Source organism: Oncorhynchus keta, unplaced genomic scaffold, assembly GCF_023373465.1.
Source record: "Oncorhynchus keta strain PuntledgeMale-10-30-2019 unplaced genomic scaffold, Oket_V2 Un_contig_20236_pilon_pilon, whole genome shotgun sequence".
Taxonomy (NCBI): Eukaryota; Metazoa; Chordata; class Actinopteri; order Salmoniformes; family Salmonidae; genus Oncorhynchus; species Oncorhynchus keta.
Genome location: NW_026281891.1, coordinates 82,392 through 89,602, shown reverse-complemented (window position 1 = coordinate 89,602; position 7,211 = coordinate 82,392).

The following is a 7,211-nucleotide window of genomic DNA, read 5'->3' as shown; positions in this document are numbered from 1 at the left end:
GGGTTGTATTTACAATGGTGTTTGTTCTTCACTGGTTGCCCTTTTCTTGTGGCAACAGGTCACAAATCTTGCTGCTGTGATTCCACACTGTGGTATTTCACCCAATAGAGAGTTCATGGGAGTTTATCAAAATTGGATTTGTTTTCAGATTCTTTGTGGATCTGTGTAATCTGAGGGAAATATGTCTCTCTAATATGGTCATACATTGGGCAGGAGGTTAGGAAGTGCAGCTCAGTTTCCACCTCATTTTGTGGGCAGTGAGCACATAGCCTGTCTTCTCTTGAGAGCCATGTCTGCCCAAGGCGGCCTTTCTCAATAGCAAGGCTATGCTCACTGAGTCTGTACATAGTCAAAGCTTTCCTTAAGTTTGGGTCAGTCACTGGTCAGGTTTCTGTCACTGTGTCCTCTCTCTGTTTAGTCACAGTGGTCAGGTATTCTACCACTGTGTACTCTCTGTTTAGGGTCAGTCACAGTGGTCAGGTATTCTGCCGCTCTGTGTACTCTCTGTTTAGGGCCAAATAGGATTCTAGTTTGCTCTGTTTTTTGTTAATTCTTTCCAATGTGTCAAGTAATTATCTTTTTGTTTTCTCTCATGATTTGGTTGGGTCTAATGTGCTGCTGTCCTGGGGCTCTGTGGGGACTGTTTGGGAACAGAGCCCCAGGACCAGCTTGCTTGGGGACTCTTCTCCAGGTTCATCTCTCTGTAGGTGATGGCTTTGTTATGGAAGGTTTGGGAATCGCTTCCTTTTAGGTCGTTGTAGAATTTAACGTCTCTTTTTTTTGGATTGTGATAATTAGCGGGTATCAGACTAATTCTGCTCTGCATTATTTGGTGTTCTACGTTGTACACGGAGGACATTTTAGCAGAATTCTGCATGCAGAGTCTCAATTTGGTGTTTGTCCCATTTTGTGAATTCTTGCTTGGTGAGCGGACCCCAGACCTCACAACCATAAAGGGCAATGGGCTTTATAACTGATTCAAGTATTTTTAGTCAGATCAATCAAAATTTAACCTAATTGATATGTTGAAATTTATGTTCCTTTTGATGGCATAGAAGGCCCTTCTTGCCTTGTCTCTCAGCTCGTTCACAACTTTCTGGAACTTACCTGTGGTGCTGATGTTTAGGCCAAGGTATGTATCGTTTTTTTGTGTGTTCTAGGGCAACGGTGTCTAGATGGAGTTTGTATTTGTGGTCCTCTCTCTGTCTCTCTCCCACCTGATTAACTCTCTCTCTCTCTCCCTCTTTCTCTCTCTCTCTCTCTCTCTTGGAGGTCTGTCTCTGTCTCTGTCTCTCTCTCTGTCTCTCTCAATTCAATTCAAGGGGCTTTATTGGTATGGGAAACATGTGTTAACATTGCCAAAGCAAGCAGAGATAGATAATATACAAAAGTGAAATAAACAATAAAAATTAACAGTAAACATTACACATACAGAAGTTTCAAAACAATAAAGACATTACAAATGTCATATTATATATACAGTGTTTCAATAATGTACAAATGGTATTTCTCTCTTCTCCTTCAGTCTACCTGTCGTCCCTTCAGAATGTACAAATCCTTTCATTACTGATCTACACAGTCCCTTCATCTAAATACTGAGATACAATACTGTATCAGCCCACCTGATTAAGTAGATAAATAGTCCCTTGTTCTGACCAGTAGAGAGGTTTTCTCGTTGGCAACAGGTCACTCTCTCTCTAAAACAGAAGGACTGAGTGGAGGAAGATACACTCTTAACACTATGACTGTCATGAATTATAGAACGGAACCCATCAGAGGAAATGAGTGGAGAGGAGGGAGGAAGGAGAGAGGAGGGGAGGAAGGAGGGAGAGGAGGGCGATGAGAGAGAGGAAAGGAGGGACAGGAGGGGAGGAGGAGGAGGAGAGGAGGGAGAGGAGGAGGAGGAGGGGGAGGAAGGAGAGAGGAGGGAGGAAGGAGAGGGAGGGGAGGAAGGAGAGAGGAGGAGAGGAGGGAGAGGAGAGGAGGAGAGGAGGGAGGAGGGAGGAAGGAGAGAGGAGGAGAGGAGGGAGAGGGAGAGGAGAGAGGAGGGGAGGAAGGAGAGAGGAGGAGAGAGGAGGTGAGGACGGAGAGAGGAGGGGAGGAAGGGGAGAGGAGGGGAGGACGGAGAGAGGAGGGGAGGAAGATACGCTCTTAACACTATGACTGTCATGAATTATAGAACGGAACCCATCAGAGGAAATGAGTGGAGAGGAGGGGAGGAAGGAGAGAGGAGGAGAGGAGGAGGGAGAGAGGAGGAGAGGGAAGGGAGAGGGAGAGGAGAGAGGAGGAGAGGACGGAGAGAGGAGGGGAGGAAGGGGAGAGGAGGGAGAGGAGAGGAAAGGAGGGGACAGGAGGGGAGGAGAGGAGAGAGGAGGAGAGGAGGGAGAGGAGAGGAGAGAGGAGGAGGACGGAGAGAGGAGGGGAGGAAGGGGAGGAGAGAGGAGGGAGGGGAGGAGAGGACAGGAGGAGGAAGGAGAGAGAGAGGCCATCAGAGGAAAGGAGTGGACAGGAGGAGAGGAGAGGAGAGAGGAGGAGAGGATGGAGGGAGAGAGGAGGCGAGGAAGGAGAGAGGAGGGGAGAAAGGGGAGAGGAGGGCGATGAGAGGAAAGGAGGGAGGGGAGGAAGGAGAGAGGAGGGCGAAGGAGAGAGGAAAGGGAGGAAGGAGGGGGAGGAGAGGAAGAGAGGGAGGAGAGGAGAGAGGGAGGAGAGGACGGAGAGAGGAGGGGAGGAGAGGGAGGAGAGAGAGGAGGGGAGGAGAGGAAAAAAGGAGGGACAGGAGAGGGAGGAAGGAGAGAGGAGGGGAGGAGAGGAAAGGAGGGGACAGGAGGAGAGGAGAGGAGAGAGGAGGAGAGGAGGGAGAGGGAGAGGAGGGAGAGGAGGCGAGGGGCGGAGGAGAGGAGGAGGGGAGGAAGGGGAGAGAGAGGAGGGAGGAGAGGAAAGGAGGAGAGGGAGGGGAGAAGGAAGAGAGAGAGGAGGGCGCTCTTAACACTATGACTGTCATGGAAAGGAGTGGACAGGAGGAAATGAGTGGAGAGGGAGAGGGAGAGAGGGAGGAGAGGATGGAGAGGAGAGAGGAGGGCGAGGACGGAGAGAGGGAGGGGAGGAAGGGGAGAGGAGGGCGGAGAGGAAAGGAGGGAGGGGAGGAAGGAGAGAGGAGGGGCGGGAGGAGAGGAAAGGAGAGGAGGGAGGGGAGGAGAGGAGAGAGGAGGAGAGGAGGGAGAGGAGAGGAGAGGGAGGCGAGGACGGAGAGAGGAGGGGAGGAAGGGGAGAGAGAGGAGGGCGAGGAGAGGAAAGGAGGGAGGGGAGGAAGGAGAGTTGAGGGTGATGAGAGGAAAGGGAGTGGACAAGAGGGGGAGGAGAGGAGAGAGGAGGAGAGGAAGAGGTAAGGAGGGACAGGAGGGGAGGAGAGGAGAGTAGAGGGTGATGAGAGGAAAGGAGAGGACAGGAGGGGAGGAGAGGAGAGAGGAGGAGAGGAAGAGGTAAGGACTATGACAGGAGGGGAGGAGAGGAGAGAGGAGGGTGATGAGAGGAAAGGAGGGGAGGAAGGAGAGATGAGGGTGATGAGGGAAAGGAGGGAGAGGAGGGGAGGAGAGGAGAGGAGAGATGAGGGTGATGAGGAGGAAAGGAGGGAGAGGAGGGAGGAAGGAGAGAGGAGGGTGATGAGAGGCTCTTACAGGAGTGGACAGTAGGGGAGGGAGAGAGAGAGGAGGGTGATGAGAGGAAAGGAGTGGACAGTAGGGGAGGAGAGGAGAGAGGAGGAGAGGAAGAGGAAAGGAGCTGGACAGTAGGGGAGGAGAGGAGAGAGGAGGGCGATGAGAGGAAAGGAGGGAGGAGGAGGGAGAGATAAGGGAGAGGAGAGGAAAGGAGGGACAGGAGGAGGAGAGGAGAGATGAGGGTGATGAGGGGAAAGGAGGGACAGGAGGGGAGGAGAGAGGGAGGAGAGGAAGACGAGCAGCCCCAACCTCACTGCTCCAGCACAACTCTCCACCATGCAGTGGAGACGAGGCTCTGTGATTGGTGCAGGGCCTGGTGGGGGGTAGAGAGGGAGAGGTATTCCACGCCCACGCACAGTAACACAGGGAGGGAGGGAGAGGGAGAAGAGGAAAGAGGGGGACAGAAATTAGCTAGAGAGAGAGAGAGAAGAGAGAAAGAGGACAGAAGAGAGAAATGAGAGGAGGAGGGGGAAAGAAGAGGACAGAAGAGGAAATGAGAGAGAGAGAGAGAGAGAGAGGAGAGAGAGAGAGAGAGAGAGGAGGAGAGAGAGAGAGAGAGAGAGGAGAGAGAGAGAGGAGAGAGGAGGAGAGGAGAGAGAGAGAGAGAGGGAGGAAGAGAGAGAGGAGGGAGATGAGAGGAAAGGAGAGAGAGAGGAGGGGAGGAGAGAGAGGAGGGAAGAGAGAAATGAGAGAGTGAGAGTGGAAGAAGAGGACAGAAGAGAGAAATGAGCTAGAGAAAGAGAGCGAGAGAGGAGTGTGCGGTAAACAAGGTGCTGATATTTTAGGGGAAACTGAATGTGAAGTCTTTAATCCTGCTGTAGGGTTTTCTCTTTACTGCATCAACACAGAGAATAGAACTAACTAGGACAGGAGCATTTACATAGAGGGGGGATTATGATTACACTGTGGGGATCCTCAAACACACTGAGGGTTCTGGAGTCTTCTTAATGGGTTGATTACACACGGTATCACATGTTCTGAGGGTTCTGGAGTCGTCATAATGGGTTGGTTACACACCGTGTCACATGTTCTGAGGGTTCTGGAGTCGTCATAATGGGTTGATTACACACTGTGTCACATGTTCTGAGGGTTCTGGAGTCGTCATAATGGGTTGGTTACACACCGTGTCACATGTTCTCAGGGTTCTGGAGTCGTCATAATGGGTTGATTACACACTGTGTCACATGTTCAGAGGGTTCTGGAGTCTTCATAATGGGTTGATTACACACTGTGTCACATGTTCTGAGGGTTCTGGAGTCTTTATAATGGGTTGGTTACACACTGTGTCACATGAATTCTGAGGGTCCTGGAGTCTTCATAATGGGTTGGTGGACACACCGTGTCACAGGAGAGAGGGTCCTGGAGTCGTCATAGGAGGGTTAGTTACACACGGAGACATGTTCTCAGGGTTCTGGAGTCGTCATAATGGGTTGATTACACACTGTGTCACATGTTCTGAGGGTCCTGGAGTCTTCATAATGGGTTGATTACACACTGTGTCACATGTTCTGAGGGTTCTGGAGTCGTCATAATTGGGTTAGTTACACATCGTGTCATGTTCTCAGGGTTCTGGAGTCCATAATGGGTTGATTACACACTGTGTCACATGTTCTGAGGGTTCTGGAGTCTTCATAATGGGTTGATTACACACTGTGTCACATGTTCTGAGGGTTCTGGAGTCGTCATAATGGGTTGATTACACACTGTGTCACATGTTCTGGGAGGGTTCTGGAGTCTTCATAATGGGTTGGTTACACACTGTGTCACATGTTCTGGAGGGTTCTACCAGATCTTCAGTTTGACTGTCATAATTTCTCACATGGAATAGCCCATTTCTCAGAACAAGAACAGACTGACGAGTTTCTGAAGAAAGTACTTTCTGGCCATTTTGAGCCTGTAATCAAACCCACAAATGTTGATGCTCCAGATACTCAACTAGTCTAAAGATGGCCAGGTTTATTGCTTATTTAATCAGGACAGGAGTTTTCAACTGTGCTAACATATTTGCAAAAGGGTTTTCTAATGATCAATTAGCCTTTTAAAATGATCAACTTGGATTAGCTAACACAACGTGCCATTTGAACACAGGAGTGATGGTTGCTGATAATGGGCCTCTGGGGACCTATGTAGATATTCCATTAAAAATCAGCCGTTTCCACCTACAATAGTAATTTACAACATTAACAATGTCTACACTGTATTTCTGATCAATTTGATGTTATTTTAATGGACAAAATGTTTCATTTTGTTTAAAAAACAAGGACATTTCTAGGTGACCCTAAACTTTTGAACGGTAGTGTACTTGGAGAGCTCTAATTTGTCTGCACCCAATCAGCATCGGGACACCCTCTTATTAAGCCTTAGCCCCACCCAATCAGCATCGTTCACACCCTCTTACTAAGCCTGGAGCCCCACCCAATCAGCATCGGAAGGACACCCTCTTATTAAGGAGGGGAGCCCCACCCAATCAGGATCGGAGACACCCTCTTACTAAGCCTTAGCCCCACCCAATCAGCATCGTTCACACCCTCTTATTAAGCCTTAGCCCCACCCATCTCTTTAAGGATTCACAGAGTGAGTAGTGGAGTAAACAACCAAAGATTTCAAGACTAAAAGTTTTTCCTTGGGTGTCTGAGCTGTGTGCTAGTCGTTTAAACAGACAGGAGGTGGAACATATCAATACCTGAGACAAATACATGTAGTGATGAAGTCAATCTCTCTCCACTTTCAGCCAGGAAGATTGACATGCATCTTATTGTTTGTTCTCTGTGTGTATCCAAGGACCAGCCGTGCTGCCATGTTTTGAGCGAATTGCAATTTTCCTAAGTCCCTCTTTGTGTAACCTGACCACAGGACTGAACAGTAGTTCAGGGAGAGACAAAAGAGGAGCCTGTAGGACCTGCCTTGGATAGTGTTGTTAGGAAGGTAGAAAGGAGGGCCTGTAGGACCTGCCTTGTTGACAGTGTTGTTAAGAAGGTAGAAACTAGAGCCTGTAGGACCTGCCTTGTTGATAGTGTTGTTAAGAAGGTAGAAACTAGGGCCTGAAGGACCTGCCTTGTTGATAGTGTTGTTAAGAGAGGAGAAACTAGAGGGCTGTAGGACCTGCCTTGAGATAGGTTGTTAAGAAGGTAGAAACTAGAGCCTGAGAGGACCTGCCTTGTTGATAGTGTTGTTAAGAAGGTAGAAACTAGGGCCTGTAGGACGGCCTTGAGAGAGTGTTGGGAAGGTAGAAACTAGGGTGATGAGAGGAAAGCCTTGGACTGGAGTGTTGGAAGAAGGTAGAAACTGAGAGCCTGTAGGACCTGCCAGGAGGATAGTGAGGTTAGAGAGGAGGTAGAAACTAGAGCCTGTAGGACCTGCCTTGTTGGATAGTGTTGGAAGAAGGTAGAAACTAGGGCCTGTAGGACCTGCCTTGTTGATAGGAGGTTAAGAAGGTAGAAAGGAGGGCCTGTAGGAAAGGCCTTGTTGATAGTGAGGTTAAGGGAAGGTAGAAACTAG